The 17,006-nt window shown below is 41.9% G+C and overlaps 2 pseudogenes; both read left to right on the forward strand.

Annotated features, from left to right (window-relative positions):
* Positions 1-332: 332 nt before the first annotated feature.
* On the forward strand, positions 333-2,927 carry LOC128069509 (endogenous retrovirus group PABLB member 1 Env polyprotein-like; annotated as a pseudogene).
* Positions 2,928-4,050: 1,123 nt separating this feature from the next.
* LOC128069510 (zinc finger and BTB domain-containing protein 14-like) lies at positions 4,051-12,389 on the forward strand (annotated as a pseudogene).
* Positions 12,390-17,006: the final 4,617 nt, after the last annotated feature.

Here is a 17,006-nt window from a genome sequence, read left to right on the forward strand (position 1 = left end):
TCACAAGGGTTTAAGAACTCCCCAGCCATCTTTGGAGAAGCCTTGGCTTCTGACCTGAACTCATTCTATCTGGAAGAGTATGGATGTTGGCTCCTACAATACGGGGATGACCTGCGGCTGGCTGCTGAGACCAAGGAAAAATGCTGGAAAGGGACAAAAGCATTGCTCCAGGTGCTGATGAAAGCAGGTTACCTACTGGGTGTTGAAGAAGAAGGCACAGATCTGCAAGGAGGAGGTAAGGTATCTGGGGTTTGTTTTAAAGAAGGACACAAGGTTCCAGACCCTAGTTGGGTCTTATATACTGATGGCACTAGCCTTACAAAACAAGGACAATGGCTGTCAGGTTAGCCAATGTGGAAGGGTCCATCAAAACTGAAAAGGAATGGTGGGAATTGCCAAGTGGCAAATTATTGGTACTGGAGGAGCTGTCACACAATCTGGTAAGCCAAACACACCAAGCGACCCACCTAGGGCATGCTGCCTGCTCACAGGTTAATGCTGCCTCTCGGGTATTCAGACAAAAACCTCCAGGTATTTAGCTGAAAGGCATGCTGCCCTTTGAACACCTGGGAGTGGACTTCACTGAAATGAAACTTCACTGATACTACTGTTACCTGCTGGTCATGGTATATACATTCTCAGGATGGGTAGAATCTTTTCCTACCTGGACTGAAAGAGCATCAGAAGTAGCCCGGTGCCTGCTTAGGGAAATAGTCCCAGATTTGGACTTCCTACCAGTATTAGTTCAGACAATGACCCGGTTTTTGTAGCTGATTTAGTACAACAAGCAAGCAAAACTTTAAACATCAAATGGAAACTGCAAACTGCATATAGGCCCAGAATTCTGAGATGGTGGGATGAACCAACAGGACATTAAAGAGACTCTCCAAGTGGATCATAGAGACTGACTGCTCCCGGGTTGACTTGCTTCCGATGGCTCTGCTCAGACTCAGGATGACCCCACAGTCCCAAGGCTATTCTCCATACGCAATTGTGTATGGGAAGCCCCCTCCCATAATAAAACAGGTGTCAGGTAAGGGGGGATAGGATTTCACAGCAGATAGAACTGGGTAAGATAATAAATCGGGTAACTAAGTTTGTACAAGAAAGGGTGCCATTCCCCCTTGGGGAACAGATTCATGAGTTTGCGCTTGGTGACCAAGTATGGATCAAAGATTGGAAACATGATTTGCTAGCCTCTTGGTGAAAGGACCTTATGTTATTCTAACTACCCCTACTGCAGTTAAAGTTGCAGGAATTGTCCCTCGGATCCATCATACGAGGGTGAAGAGAACATACCACGCAGACCCATAAAACGCTGAGTGGACTGCACAGAGGGACCCCACTGACCCTCGAAAGACTAAGACCATCCTTAAGAAGAAGGAAGAGAAGATCCTGGAAGAGCCCCTTCAGGATAAAGCTGCACAATCAACTCCTGCTGCTTGGCCTCATCAACGTTATTTTGAATTTAACTTCCATTTCAACTCAGGACAATGTTTTCATCTCATGGGCACATTCCTATACAGACTTCCGTAACACTTCCAACTGCTGGGTATGTAGGGCTATGCCTCTGTCAGTGATGGATGGACTTTCTTGGTTGGTGTCACTGCTCTACCAAGGAGATTTTAAACCACTCTGCTCTTTTCTGGGATGGCAAAAAGAGACTTTCCTCTCTCTTGTTAATCATAACCTCTCCTTGCTTTCTTGGTGTAAAACCTACAGTCAATAGATTCGAGTCATGGGGTTACATTTGATATAAATGCCAGTGTAACAAAAGCTTAACCTACAACAAGCCCTGGTAAATCTACCTTATTTACATGCTAGGTGGACAAGATTCAGGTTACAATGGTGTGAGTATATTGCTGCCTTATTTGTACCCTCTATAGGGACAAGCGATGTCATGATTAAAGTAGAGGCCTTAACTAATTTCACAAAACATGCCCTCCTAGATAGAACAAAAGCCATCCAAGCCTTAAATGAAGAGCAAATCCAAATGAGAAAAGTGGTAATTCATAATAGCATGGCTTTGGACATACTCACAGCTGCTCAAGGAGGGATTTGTTCTATAATTAAGGTTGAATGTTGTGTATACAATCCTGACTTATCTGGCAATGTGTCGACTGCTTTAGATGACATGAAAAACCAGGTAAAAGCAATGTCAAATGAAAACATTCCTTTCTGGACTTCAGTCCTCTCTTGGATGAAGAGCAATTGGTGGAAAACTATATTTACCACTGTTTTTTTTATTTTATTTTTTATTTTATTTTTATTATTATTTTTTTATTATTATTATTATTTTAATTTTAAAATCTTTAATTCTTACATGCATTCCCAAACATGAACCCCCCTCCCACCTCCCTCCCCATAACATCTCTCTGGGTCATCCCCATGCACCAGCCCCAAGCATGCTGTATCCTGAGTCAGACATAGACTGGCGATTCGATTCTTACATGATAGTATACATGTTAGAATGCCATTCTCCCAAATCATCCCACCCTCTCCCTCTCCCTCTGAGTCCAAAAGTCCGTTATACACATCTGTGTCTTTTTTGCTGTCTTGCATACAGGGTCGTCATTGCCATCTTTCTAAATTCCATATATATGTGTTAGTATACTGTATTGGTGTTTTCTTTCTGGCTTACTTCACTCTGTATAATCGGCTCCAGTTTCATCCATCTCATCAGAACTGATTCAAATGAATTCTTTTTAATGGCTGAGTAATACTCCATTGTGTATATGTACCACAGCTTTCTTATCCATTCATCTGCTGATACCAGTGTTATAGTTACCTTGATAGTTCTGCTTTTTGGACCCTGAATTTTACAATGTGTTATGAACTTTGTAACCCGAAGGTTGATGTCATTCTCCCAAACTGGCGGCCAGAGAGCCAGGGTGCAGTATATCCCTATAAATGATGCTCATAATTGAGTTAAGAGCATCAGGAGGGGAGAATGAAGGAGGAAACAGACAGAGCTGAACTCTGTCTTTGGCCTGTTCATGCTTATCATGCTCGGCCACCTCTCCAATGGATGCTGAACTCTGTGCTTAGTGCCTATGGAAACTACAATAAAAGGATAAGACCCCATCTAGACAGGGGAATCTTGAAGATCACATCCAGGTTACTCATCACCTAAGAGAAAACACACTCTAATCACCCCTGCCTCCGGACAGGTCATAAATTATTTCTGTATCTACTGGGATGTAACCACAGGCTTATTGATTATTAACTGTTTGAACACCTAACACATGAATGATGGGGTTACTGTGATTGTATTGACCCTTCCTTTGTTTTATGTAAGTCTCAAGGAAATTGCACCCCACTCCAGGACACTTGCCTGGGAAATCCCACGGACTGAGGAGCCTACCTACAGTCCATGGGGTCGCCAAGAGTCGGACACGACTGAGGGACTTCACTTTCAGTTTTCACTTTCATGCACTGGAGAAGGAAATGGCAACCCACTCCAGTATTCTTGCCTGGAGAATCCCGGGGACAGAGGAGCCTGGTGGACTGCCATCTAAGGGATCGCACAGAGTCAGACACGACTGAAGCCACTTAGCAGCAGTAGCAGCAAGGAAATTGGGGTGGTGGGTTCAGACACGTACACATGGGGTATAAAAGATTTTCACAAATGCTTATCGGGGTCCTTGGCTAAGAGGAGACTCTGCCTTGGGTCCGCTGGTGTAATAAACTGCACTTCACTATCTGCATTGTCCTTCTGAATGAGTTTGTTTTCCAGAACACGTGGTTATAACAGGAATAGTCTCTCAGAGCTATCTGAGATGCTGGGCTGCAGTCTTCATTTTGCCCCAAATAAAACTTGTGGCAAGTTGTACATTTTTTTTAGTCAACACAGGGAAGAAAGGCATAAAAAGGATGTTAAAGAAATAGGAAAGAAGCCATCCACACATAACCTCCTCTCTATGATCACTTCTCACTTCAGGCTTCCAACCATGAGTCAGATTCAACTATAAGCAGAGTGAGAGATTAAAAATGCAGTAATAAACTAGATTTCTGTTTGTATACTTAGAATTAGACTGTTGATCCCTGAAAATGACCACAAAAACAGTGAGATATGCCCAAGATATAAGCCATAAGCACAATATAAATGTTTTACAGAGCTCAGGTAAAAGCTCAGGTTAGGGTTAGGCTTAGGGTTTCATTACTTCTTAGTAATAGTGAGCATAAAATAGAAGAAAAATACAGTAAAAAAGAAACCTCAGTCAATCTAACAAGGATTGTCAACAAAGATTTTTTAAAAATGGGAAAAAAAACTCCAGAAACTGGCAAAAAGAAAGACACCAAATAAGATTAAGAAATAGGTCTAAATATAATCATAATAATAGGCAATGTAAGTGATGTAAATTCATTATTAAATGGCAGATGCTCTCAGATTGGGATTGCTAAATCCAGCTATATTTTGTTAACAAGAGATAAAACTCAAATGAAAGTTGCAAAAATTACATAGAAAAAATATACAAGCAAACAGATTTAAAAATGAAAAGGGATGTGCATGTGAAAAGTCCCAGCCCAAGTCAGTGGAGAGTTCTGGATAGATCAAAACTTTCACTACTGATGGCATCCCACACTGAGTAGAAGTGACCAGGGCCTCATGCTTCTGCCACCTCAGCTCAGTTATTCACTAGGGCCTCCCTGGTCCCAACACTGAGCCCCAGCATCTCACCAGCTTCTTATGGCTGAGCTGCTAAATTCCTCCTGCACGATATCTAAGTGTGCATGTGGGGGCTGCAGTAGATCATGGAGAGGTACCCAAAGTAAAGCCACTGTCATCAGAACAAGAAGGTGTTTGTGTCAGAATGAAGTTGAAGTCAGTGGAACAGAATAAACCACAAACAACATCAATACTGGACTAGACCATCAATAATGTCTCTTTTGCTGTTTCGCATATATGGTCATTACTAGCATCTTAGCATCATTAGAAAATGCACTGATCATAGCAAACACCCTATTCCAACAACACAAGAGAAGACTCTACACATGCACATCACCAGATGGTCAACACAAAAATCAGATTGATTATATTCTTTGCAGCCAAAGATGGAGAAGCTCCATACAGTCAATAAAAACAAGACCAGGAGCTGACTGTGGCTCAGATCATGAACTCCTTATTACCAAATTCAGACTCAAATTGAAGAAAGTAGGGAAAACCGCTAGACCATTCAGGTATGACCTAAATCAAATCCCTTATGATTATACAGTGGAAGTGGGAAATAGATTTAAGGGCCTAGATCTGATAGACAGAGTGCCTGATGAACTATGGAATGAGGTTCATGACACTGTACAGGAGACATGGATCAAGACCATCCCCATGGAAAAGAAATGCAAAAAAGCAAAATGGCTTTCTTAGGAGGCCTTACAAATAGCTGTGAAAAGAAGAGAGGCAAAAAGCAAAGGAGAAAAGGAAAAATATAAGCATCTGAATGCAGAGTTCCAAAGAATAGCAAGAAGAGATCAGAAAGCCTTCTTCAGCGATCAATACAAAGAAATAGAGGGAAACAACAGAATGGGAAAGACTAGAGATCTCTTCAAGAAAATTAGAGATACGAAGGGAAAATTTCATGCAAAGATGGGCTCAATAAAGGACAGAAATGGTCTGGACCTAACAGAAGCAGAAGATATTAGAAAGAGGTGGCAAGAATACACAGAAGAACTGTATAAAAAAGATCTTCACGACCCAGATAATCATGATGATGTGATCACTCATCTAGAGCCAGACATCCTGGAATGTGAAGTCAAGTGGGCCTTGGAAAGCATCACTATGAACAAAGCTAGTGGAGGTGATGGACCTTCAGTTGAGCTGTTTCAAACCCTGAAAGATGATGCTGTGAAAGTGCTGCACTCAATATGCCAGCAAACTTGGAATACTCAGCAGTGGCCACAGGACTGGAAAATGTCAGTTTTCATTACAATCCCAGAGAAAAGCAATGAAAAAAAATGCTCAAAGTTTCACACAATTGCACTCATCTCACAAGATAGTAAAGTAATGCTCAAAATTCTCCAAGCCAGGCTTCAGCAATACGTGAACCGTGAACTTCCAAATGTTCAAGCTGGTTTTAGAAAAGGCAGAGAACCAGAGATCAAATTGCCAACGTCCGCTGGATCATGGAAAAGGCAAGAGAGTTCCAGAAAAACATCTATTTCTGCCTTATTGACTATGCCAAAACCTTTGACTGTGTGGATCACAATAAACTGGAAAAATCTGAAAGAGATGGGAATACCAGACCACCTACCCTGCCTCTTGAGAAATCTGTATGCAGGTCAGGGAGCAGCAGTTAGAACTGGACATGGAACAACAGACTGGTTCCAAATAGGAAAAGGAGTACGTCAAGGCTGTATATTGTCCCCCTGCTTATTTAACTTATATGCAGAGTACATCATGAGAAATGCTGGAATGGAAGAAACACAAGCTGGAATCAAGATTGCTGAGAGAAATGTCAATAACCTCAGATATGCAGATGACACCACCCTTATGGCAGAAACTGAAGAGGAACTAAAAAGCCTCTTGATGAAAGTGAAAGAGGAGAGCGAAAACGTTGGCTTAAAGCTCAACATTCAGAAAACGAAGATCATGGCATCTGGTCCCATCACTTCATGGGAAATAGATGGGGAAACAGTAGAAGCAGTGTCAGACTTCATTTTTTTGGTCTCCAAAATCACTGCAGATGGTGACTGCAGCCATGAAATTAAAAGACGCTTACTCCTTGGAAGAAAAGTTATGACCAACTTAGATAGCTTATTCAAAAGCAGAGACATTACTTTGCCAACTAAGGCCCGTCTAGTCAAGGCTATGGTTTTTCCTGTGGTCAAGTATGGATGTGAGAGTTGGACTGTGAAGAAGGCTGAGCACCGAAGAATTGATGTCTTGAACTGTGGTGTTGGAGAAGACTCTTGAGAGTCCCTTGGACTGCAAGGAGATCCAAGCAGTCCATTCTGAAGGAGATTAACCCTGGGATTACTTTGGAAGGAATGATGCTAAAGCTGAAACTCCAGTACTTTGGCCACCTCATGAGAAGAGTTGACTCATTGGAAAAGACTCTGATGCTGGGAGGGATTGGGGGCAGGAGGAAAAGGGGACGATCGTGGATGAGATGGCTGGATGGCATCTCTAACTCGATGGACGTAAGTCCGTGTGAACTCCGGGAGATGGTGATGGACAGGGAGGCCTGGCGTGCTGCAATTCATGGGGTTGCAAAGAGTCGGACACAACTGAGCGACTGAACTGAACTGAAGTGAATTAGCATCTTACTAAATTCCATATATATATATGTGTTAATATACTCTGTTGGTGTATCTCTTTCTGACTTACTTTACTGTGTAATAGGCTCCAGTTTATCCACCTCAATAGAACCGATTCAAATGTGCTCTTTTTAACAGCAGATTAATATTCATTTTTAATATGTATTTTCTCTTTCATCACTTTAGCTATGGCCTGCCATTCCCTTATGGCCTTAAGAGCTGCTATTGAAAGATCAGCTGTTATCCTTATGGGAATCCCCTTGTGTATTATTTGTTGCTTTTCCCTTGCTACTTTTAATATTTGCTCTTAGTATTTTATCTTAGTGAATTTGATTAATATGTGTCTTGGGGTGTTTTGCCTTGGGTTTATCCTGTTTGGGACTCTCCAGGTTTCTTGGACTTGGGTGACTATTTCCTTCCCCATTTTAGTGAGGTTTTCAACTATTATATCCTCAAGTATTTTCCCATGCCCTTCCTTTTTTCTTCTTCTTTTGGGACTCCTGATTCAAATATTGGTGCGTTTAACATTGTCCCAGAGGTCTCTGAGGTTGTCTTAATTTCCTTTAATTCTTTTTTTTTCTTTTTTCTTCTCTGCTTGATTTATTTCTACCATTCTATCTTCCACCTCACATACCCTATCTTCTGCCTCAGTTATTCTACTCTTGGTTACCTGCAGAGTGCTTTTGATCTCAGTTATTGCATTACTCATTATTGATTGACATTTTTATTTCTTCTAAATCCTTGTTAAACATTTCTTGCATCTTCTCAATCCTTGTCTCTAGTCTATTTATCTGTCACTCCATTTTATTTTCAAGATTTTTGATCACTTTTACTATCATTATTCTGAATTATTTTTCAGGTAGACTCCCTATCTCTTTTGTTTGGTTTAGTGGGCATTTATCATGCTCCTTTATCTGCTGAATATTTCTCTGACTTTTCATTTTGTTTAGATTGTTGTGTTTGGGGTGGCCTTTCTGTAGGCTGAAAGTTTGTGTTTTCTCTTTATTGTGGTGGTTCCTCCCTGTGGGTGGGGTTGGACTAGTGGCTTGTCAAGGTTTCCTGGTTAGGGAAGCTTGCATGTTTTCTGGTGGATGAAGCTGGAGCTCTTCTCCCTGGAATTTAGTGGCCAGTAGTGAGTGTTGGTTTGCTATGGGTTTGGTGTGACTTCAGGAAGCCTATATTTTAATGCTCAGGTCTCTGTTTTTGCGTTGCTGGCAAATTAGCATGGTATTTCTTGCTCTGGAACTTGTTGGCTCTTGGGTGGAGCTTGGTTTCTGTTTAAGTATGGAGGCTTTTAGATGAGCTGTTGTTGATTAAATTTCTTGGGAGTCAGGAGTTCTCTGATGATTTCAAGTTTTGGATTTAAATTTCCTTCCTCTGGCTTTCAGTTTTATTCTAACAGTAGGCTGAATACTTCTCCATACATACAGCACAGATGATAAAACATCTAGGTTAATGGTGAAATAATTCTCCACAGCAAGGGACACTCAGAGAGTGTCACAGAGTTACATGGAGAAGAGAAAAGGGAAGAGGGAGATAGAGGTGACCAGGAGGAGAAGAGGGGGAGTCAGAACGGGAGAGACTAATCTAGTCAGTAATCATTTCCCTATATGCTCTCCACAGTCTGGAACACCCATAGAGATTCACAGAGTTAACTAGAGGAAAGTATGGGGAGGGAGAAGATAGAGGTGACCTGAGGAAGAAAAGGGAGAGTCAAAAGTGAAGAGAGCAATCAAGCCGTTAATCACACCCCTAAGTGAAAATGGTTCTGAAGATTAGATTCTTAAAGGTAAAAAATTGATAACAAATACCAAAAAGCAAAGATTAAAAGTCTCAAGTAGAGGTAGATTCTCAAAGATACTATATTAAAAATACAAAACAGAATTCATCCCCCCAATTATATATATATATATATATATATAGTCTACTGTAAAAAAAGGCCTCTTTTTGCAAGGTTATAGTAGGTTTAAAAATTAAAATTAAGAGACTAATAAAGAACTTGAATTTAAAAAAAAATATTAAAAAGTGATTATAGTAAAAATATATCTTGGAATTTTTCTGGAGATGTTTTGGGCAGTGTGGCCTCAATACAGTTTCAGATAGTTCCTTTTTCCAGCTTGTCCTTGTTTTCAGAGGGGGTCTATAGTCCCCTTCCGATGTTTAGTCAATGTTAACTACAGGGTTTTAATCTGTCGCACCTGTCATTTCCAGAGCAGTTCCCTCTTCTTTGTTTAACTTCCTCTGTTTGCAAGTCTCTTCGGTGTCTAATTTCCTCCCTGACACAAGAGTCCAAAGGTGGTCACTTATTTAGGCTCACTTGTTCTGCTGTGTTGTAGGGAGGGAGGGACACTGCAAAAAATATTGCTGGTGTGTGTGGGGAGTGTTCTCAGTGTATGGACCACACTGGGTTTGCCCCAGTTCGTGGCATGTGCTTTCCGGCTCTACACTGCTCAAGCTCCAGGGTACTCTGCATGGCCACTCTCCAAAGTGGGCCTTGCATTTAGTGCATTTCCCAGGTCTAGGCTGCTCAGGTTCAGGTTTTTGGGTACTCCACAAGGGTACAGACTCAGTTGGGCATTTGTTTTGTGCCCTTCCCAGGTCCGAGCAGCTCAGGTGCTTGGTAAGCACACTGTCCTGGGTGGGCTGTGCATCTTAATCACCTCCCCTGTCCCAGCTGCTAGGTTTCCCCCGTGTGCCATGAGATCACTGTCTCAGTTATGCCGTGTGTCTCCTCTGGGAAGCTGACCTCAGGCTGTGACCCTGCTGGCAGATGCTAAACTTCCAGGATCCCAGGAAGACGTGGTTAGCAACTGGGAGCCTACTCACAATGTGGTGAAGGATGATGGTCTCTGGGGCCGAGATTGCCCCTTGCCTTTTGGCTCTGGCTGTCCTACACCTGCTTCTCTGCCTTCAGCAAGGGAAAGGGCCCTATTAGCAGCCAGCTAGCTCTCCTTTGGTATTCACTCAATCCTTTCTTCTTTGAGCAGCCTGGCTGCTTGTTACCACCTTTCAAGGGAAAGTTCTCCTTCCCCCTCTCCCACCTCTGGCAATGCCACAGTTTGGGTTGCTATCTCACATTAGCTCCCTCAGGTCGTCTTCAGGGCATTCAGACCTGGTCCTTACCCTAAGCACCAATGATGCAGTCCGTGCCTCCCTGTTCAGCCCCCACTAGCTGGTGGCAGAGGTGAGCATCTGGACTACTTCTCCTCTGGGAGTTGCAGTTAGTCACATATTTTGTAGTGCTTTTCCCTCCCAGTTATGTTGCCCTCTAAGACTACAAAACTACCCCCAGACCTTCCTGTGAGAGGGTTTCCTACTGTTTGGAAACTTCTTCATGACTCCCTCCCTAGGATGGATCTCTGTCCCTAATTCTTTTGTCTCTCTCTCTTTTTTTAAATGTTTTATATTTTGTCCTATCTCATTTTGAAGAGAATGGGCTGCCTTGCTGGGTGTCTGGTGTCCTCTACCAGCATTCAGAAGTTGTTTTGTGAAAGTTGCTCAGCATTCAAATTATCTTTTGAATTTGTGGGGAAGAATGTGGTCTCCCTGTACTATCCCTCCACCATCTTGGGCGTTCATGGAGTTTTCAATCCTGTTTGAAACCATCCATTAAATATGACAAAGATCATAAAACTCTGTCTCTGAAGACACTAAATGAGCAAAACCTGGAAGGAGAATTTTTCAATATCGCAATTGTGGCTGATGATGTAAAGTTCAGAGCACACAGATATACCATTGCCCCCTGTGGTACCTATTTTAGAAAGCTTTTCAATAAGCTTGAGGTTGATATCTCTTCAGTAATAGAAACAGATTTTTTTGCCATTCTGATATATTTGAAGAGGTATTGAATTATATGTAAATGGTTAAAGGCTTCTGGGTGGAAAAAAATGTTAATTTAATGATGTCATCGGGTCAGATTTTTGGTATCCAATTTTTGGATAAACTGTTCTCAGAAGTTGGACGTGTCCAGTCCAGGCAAAAATAATGACCAATTCAAAAGCAAGTACTACCTCAAGATCAATTACCCCACTGGAGATGCTGCTGACACTCAGGATGAAGACATGGAGGAACTCAGAGACCAGGACAACAGTCCCTCCAATGACACAGTAGAAGGCATTTCTCCCCCTGCCCCTGCAAGTCAGAAGGACAGTAAATCGCCCAAGACGATGTTCAGAGTCCAGGAAGCAATCTTGAAGGAGCTGGGGAGCTAGGAATAGGGCAAGTTAACAGCTACCGCCAGAAATTCAAATCCATGGAGACCTCCAAGTCCAAGGATCTGGGATACCAGACCCCTCAATGCCTTAACATTGAGCAATGAGATGGGAAAAGTGAAGGATGAACAGACTCCAGGCTGGACCACAGCTGCCAGCAACATGAAGTTCGGGTGCCTATTGGATGACCATCACCAGGAACAGATCACCTGCCAGGCCTGTGGGAAGACGCTTTCAGATGAGGGCTGGCTGAAAAAATTTGCACATGGCAGACCGGCCCTTCGTCTACAAGATGTGCACTACAGGCCTCATCACCCAGGCACACATGAAGGATATAGTATCATATAAGAAATGAATCGCCAGTCTAGGTTCGATTCAGGATCCAGGATTCTTGGGGCTGGTGCACTGGGATGACCCAGAGAGATGGTATGGGGACGGAAGTGGGAGGGGGGTTCAGGATTGGGAACACGTGTACACCCGTGGTGGATTCATGTTGATGTATGGCAAAACCAATACAGTATTGTAAAAAAAAAAAAAAAAAAAAAGAAGAAGAAGAAGAAGAAGCACCTGAAGATCCATGCAGCCCACAAGCCCTATAGCTGCAAGGTGTGCAGCAAATTGTTCATCCATGCTCCAGACTTAAAGAAGCATGTGAGGGCTCACAGCAAGGAGAGGTGTGTCCTCTGTTACATATACAACAAAGCCTTCAAGAACAAGTCCCACCTCAAGGACCACGAGCAGAGGCACAATGACAAGAAGCCCTTCATGTGTGGCTCCTGCACCAAGGCTTTCACCAAGGCATTTGATCTGAAGCAGCCGGAGAACAATGTGCCCAATAAGCGGAAGAAGGTCACCCCCAGTGCCATGCAGTGTGCCATAGCCATAGAGGCCAAGCAGCAGCTGGAGGTCATCACCTTCAGCTAAAATCAGGGGACTGGGGTGTTTGTGGCAGGGATGCTCAGCCTGCATCTTCATCCATAAATGCCAGCCACTGCATTTTGGTGGAAACTTCCAGAGCATTGTACTTGCTGGATTTAAGGCAATGCTTGGTTTGGTGTTTTGAAAACTTTGCAAGGAAATACAGTTCACTGTCCAGTCTGGTGTCTAGTATTCATGGTGCCAGTAAGCACCTTCTCCCTCTTTTTATGATTTCTGGTTTTAATTTGAGAACTCCTGTGTCCAGTTCAAGAAGTGAGAGACTTCTGTCCCTTTTTAAAATTCCCCTATCTTTTGTACCAAAGAGTGCATTGTATAGAATGATAATTGAGTGAATGGATTTCCTGATCATCACCATTCTGTGTGACATAGGACCACAAAGGCATTTTTAAGAACTTTAGCGAAAGTACTTCATGCAGATGCAGAAAATATGGGTGAGTCATTGACCGAGACCACTGTGTGCACAGGTATAAAAGCAAGTTCTGAAAATGCAAAGAATAAAATAAAAATTTAAAAACTGAAAAGGAATATAGTAATATTAATATCTGACAAAAGAAATTCAAGGAAAAAACCCTTTGATATAAAGTTGGAGATGACATTGATCTTAAAGGACCTGACATATTCGATAAGATGGGAGCTTAAGGAAGCCAGAATGATACATGGAATTCTGGCCTAAATCAATCTGACAGTGGAGTCAAAGATTCTATGGACCCATGTCATCGTTATTTCTGCAGTCCATGGGTAATAACTGGGTTGTAGTATTCAACATCTGGCAGAAATCTTATATTGGATCCCCTTCCAATGTAAAAGCAACACAGTGATAGGCAGTCATCACTGAATTTTGGATGTAATAGTATATTATACTGGGAAATACTGTTCTTACCCATTTATCAAGCCATTTAAAAGGCTCAATTTTGAGTAAGGCTATGAGCAATAAGAAAGGTTATTTTAATTGCTTCCCATTCATCCCCACTGGTGAGGAACACCCTAGAATTATGGCATTGGTCAAACACACAACAACCAACACTGGACAGATAAAATTAACAGCCGTTTAAGAGTCATATATACTCACAGCCTAAGGAAGGAGGACACCATATGTCACATAATACTACCTGTGTGTTGCAACCTGAAATAGAGTTAACAAGAAAAGGCTGCAGAAGGCAGGCTTTATAGTGTCAAGAGAGTAGGGTGGTGCCTAGTTTTTGTCAGAACATGAAATTGGCTTGCTTGGATAATTATGGCTGGCAGACAGTCCAGGTTCGATCCATGAGATAGGGTGCTCACTGCTGGTGCACTGGGATGACCCAGAGGGATAGGATGGGGAGGGATGTGGGAGGGGGGTTCAGGATGGGGAACACATATACACCCGTGGCAGATTCATGTCAATGTATGGCAAAACCACTACAATATTGTAAAGTAATTAGCCTCCAATTAAAATAAATAAATTTATAATAAATAAATAATTATAGCTGACAAAGAACTGAAACCCACTATCCAGGGATAAGCAGGAACTGTGCCTGGCACCCTTGATACAGAGAGTGGTCTGACTAGAAGACATTATCCACAAAGGGGAACTTGGCTTTAAGCCACGTGGGGCATTTCTGGTTTCAGATATCAAGAGAGCATATAATATTGGGCCTTAATTTTAGACCTATCACAGATGTTCTGGAAAAGATGAAGGTGAAAACTGCCTGTTTTTAGGTCATATGACAAGGCAGATTTGATGGTGTTAAAGGTATAGTGGATGGGGATGTTGTGTGGATTGTATGACCCCAATTAGAGAGTTATAACACAGATTCAAAGGGTAGTGGAACAAGGCCATGACTTCTGCAGCAGATAACTACTTGATACTTGAAAAGAAGACCTATATGTGCTACTAGACCCTAGCAGGGGACTCCCCCACGGCTGAAATGGTAAATAATCTGCCTGTGATGTGGGAGATCTGAGTTCAATCCTTGGGCCAGTAAGATCCCCTGGAGAAGGAAATGGATACCCACACCAGTATTTTTGCCTTAAGAATCCCATTGGTGGGGGAGCCTGGTGTGCTACAGCCCCTGCTATTGCAAAGAGTTGTACATGACTGAGCAACTAACACTAGACCCTAGTAGAGACTAAACACATGATTAAGGGACATCAGTGACTACTGTGAGAGCTGACCATCATGAGCTGGTTATTATCAGGTCCACCACGTCAATAGCAATCCATCATACAATAGACTGGTCCTAAAGTCTCAAGTAAGTTGCACAAACAGAAGGCCTAGATCTGATGTCACTTACCTCTGTTGCATTGATGCCTCTCCTTCTCCTAGTGTACCATATGATCAACTGTAAAAAGAGAGAGGTCCCTGTTCACATATAGTAGGTTAAATATGCTGTTGTAAATGTTTCTACCAGCCATATATATAGATGTGCCTAAAGGACAGAAATAAGTGAAAATCTTCCCACTTGGCAAAGTTTTACATATTACACCTGGTTATCAATTTGCTGTATATAATAAGTTAATTAGAAAAATGACCACAATTCCTTAACTTGTTCTTTCTAATTTTTCAACTCCTCCCATTAAGAGGTAGAGTCTATTTCTCCACCCCTTTAATCCTCGGGCTGGCATTATGATTTGTTTGGCCCATTGGATGTAGCATTAAGCAGTTTATGGCCTAGTACTCAAAAGGTTTTCTGTTTTTCCTCTCTCTCAGACCCATGAGATGATCATATGATTAAGTCCAGGATAGTTTGCTGGATGATGAGATGCATGTAGCCTTGCCCTAATTTATCCTAGACAATAGGCAACAAATTACCATACATGTGAGAAAAGTCCCCCTAGACCAACCTGTCTCTCAGCTGATGCACTAGTTGGCCACACATGCATGAATAAGACCAACTGAGATCAACCAAGCATAGTCTAGAAAACAGAGTCATTTAGCTGATCAAAATCTCATGAGTAAAAATATGTATTTACTGTTTTAAACAGCTGAATTTTGGAGTGATTTATTATGTAGCAATAGCTAACTAATAAAATGTAGGAGAAATGGCTGGAAGTATGTATATCCATGGACTTTTGGGTAATGATAAATGGCTTGGCTGGCTGATAAGAGGCCTGGCAATAAAAATATTAAAATACTGGAGTCAAAGAAGTCTAAGGTAGAGTCATATGAATGACACATAGGAGTGGGTAAAACATGACAAAGTTTGTAACACACATTAATATTCAGGAAGCTCTCAACATTTAAGTGAATAGGGCAATTCACTCTACAGATTCAGTAAACCTCTTTCCTAGGCTATCCCAGTGCTTTTTTAATGGAACTATGAATAAAGTGGCTATGATGACAGCACTGAGCGCTAGACAAAGGGTTTCTCTAACCTAGGCTGATATAACTACTTTACTACTAAATGCCCAATCTACCAGCAGCAGAGAGTGGTACTGAGGTCTCAATATAATATGATCCTTCAAACAAAACGATCAGCTATTGTGGCTAGTTAATGACAATTCTCTTTCATCTGAGATCCACTAGTTCTACTATATATCACATCATCTGAGCTCAGTCAAATGAAATAGCCTAGTAGATGTTGAATGAATGTTCCATTTGCGACTACCCCCTACAGGGTTGAGGCATAATCTTCCTATACCTTTCTATAAAGCACGTTCATTGCACATATGGCTGAGCAGTTCAGTTTAGTTGCTAAGTCATGTCCGACTCTTTGTAACTCCATGGACTGCATCACGACAGGCTTCCCTGTCCATCACCAACTCCCGGAGCTTACTCAAACTCATGTCCATAGAGTCAGTGATGCCATCCAACCATCTCATCCTCTGTTGTCCCTTTCTTCTCCTGCCTTCAATCTTTACCAGCATCAGGGTCTTTTCAGATGAGTCAGTTCTTTGCATCAGGTGGCCAAAGTATTAGAGTTTCAGCTTCAGCATCAGTCCTTCCAATGAATATTCAGGACTGATTTCTTTTGGATGGTCTGGTTGGATCTCCTTGCAGTCCAAGGGACTCTCATGAGTCTTCTCCAACATCACAGTTTAAAAGCATCAATTCTTCAGCACTCAGCTTTCTTTATAATCCAACTTTCACATCCATACACGACTACTGGAAAAACCATAGCCTTGACTAGACGGAGTAATGTCTCTGCTTTTTAATATGCTGTCAAGGTTGGTCATAACTTTTCTTCAGAGAAGCAAGGATCTTTTAAATTCATGGCTGCAGTCACCATCTGTAGTGATATTGGTGCCCAAAAGATAGTCTATCACTCTCTCCATTGTTTCCCCATCTATTTGCCATGAAGTGATCAGACTGGATGCCATGATCTTAGTTTTCTGAATGTTGAGTTTTAAGCCAACTTTCCTCTTTCACTTTCCTCAAGAGACTTTGTTCTTCACTTTTTGCCATAAGTGTGGTGTCATCTGCATATCTGAGGTTATTGATAGTTCTTCTAGCAATCTTGATTCCAGCTTGTGCTTCATCCAGCCCAGCATTTTTCATGATGTACTCTGCATGTAAGTTAAATAAGCAGAGTGACAATATACAGCCTTGATGTACTGCTTTCCTGATTTGAAACCAGTCTGTCATTCCATGTTCAGTTCGAATTGTTGCTTCTTGACCTGCAT

The sequence above is a fragment of the Budorcas taxicolor genome, chromosome X (genome assembly GCF_023091745.1).
Source record: "Budorcas taxicolor isolate Tak-1 chromosome X, Takin1.1, whole genome shotgun sequence".
Lineage (NCBI taxonomy): Eukaryota > Metazoa > Chordata > Mammalia > Artiodactyla > Bovidae > Budorcas > Budorcas taxicolor.